Source organism: Octopus bimaculoides, chromosome 11 (assembly GCF_001194135.2).
Source record: "Octopus bimaculoides isolate UCB-OBI-ISO-001 chromosome 11, ASM119413v2, whole genome shotgun sequence".
NCBI lineage: Eukaryota > Metazoa > Mollusca > Cephalopoda > Octopoda > Octopodidae > Octopus > Octopus bimaculoides.
Genome location: NC_068991.1, coordinates 67,684,065 through 67,685,455, shown reverse-complemented (window position 1 = coordinate 67,685,455; position 1,391 = coordinate 67,684,065).

Here is a 1,391-nt window from a genome sequence, read left to right as displayed (position 1 = left end):
CATACACACATATATATATAGATGCAGACATGCACATCTACACTCACACACACATACAGATACATACATATATATGTATACATATATAGACATACATACACACATACACACACACACACACACACACACGCTCTCTCACTGTGAAATTAACAATACAAGCGTCAACAACGAATGCAACAACATCATTATCACGACCACCATGACTATTAACATCACGATCATCATCGTCATCATCATCGTCATCATCATCATCAGCAGCAGCAGCAGCAGTAGCATGAAGAAAAACAATAACAATAACAAGTAAAACAGAAATAACAAGCTGCTCCACCAACCACCACCACCACCACAACAACAACAACAACAACAATAAGGAACCCATCGAATGAAACAGAATAAAAAAGATTGTTGCGTGGCATTGAAGAAAATCCTTTAAAGCGAAGGTGCGAATATATAAATCTGTATTGCGGGGGGTTTTTCCTTCTTTTCTTTCTTTTTTTTTCTTTCTTTTTTTTTCTTCTTTTTCTTATATGAGAAATAGTTGGTTCGGATAAAATGATGGTTTGTCTTTTTTGAAGAGAAGAACTCCTCGGCTCCATTGAGTCACGTTTGGACATATTTTTGCACCATCAACATCCGAACGGCGAATAATTATTTCGCTTCGATTCTCTTCGCATTCATAAAATGCAATTTACCATTTCCATAGAGTTGCTAATAGCAGAAGAAATAGTAGCAGCAGGAGAATCAGAAAATATAATAACGACAGCAGCTGTTGTTGTTGTTGTTGTTGTTGTTGTTGTTATTATTGTTGTTACTGGTGGCGGTGGCGGCGGCGGCGTCGGCGTCGTGGGGTGGTGGCAGCGATGTGGCCGGTGCTGGTTCAAGTAGTGATGGGGAAACTGAATGCTGTTGTTGTTGCTGTTGTTGTTCGTGATGGGGTCGCTGGTGGACGACCATGACAGTTTTTGTTATCCCGCCTTGTCTGCTTCTATTCCTGATCGCTGTCTGGTTTAAATACACTTGCTTTCTTTTCTATATGCGTGTCAGATGGTATACTAACACGAACGCACATACACATACGCGCGTGCGCTCACGTGTGCGCATACACAAATCAACACACACACACACACACACATATATATGTATATAAGATTGTTAAATTTGAAACCGGTACCTGTTTAATAATGTTCCTTTTCGGTGATTTTAAATGGCTTGCCCGCTTACGTTTTGGTATCACGCTATATTTCATGTTGAGAACAATTTAGGTCTTTTTAGACACAAGATGAGGTCTTTTTAGACACAAGATGTGATCTATTTCTAGCACATTAAATGTCCACGTTAGTGGTCAACGTCATATATAAAAATAGATAGATAGATAGATAGATAGATAGATT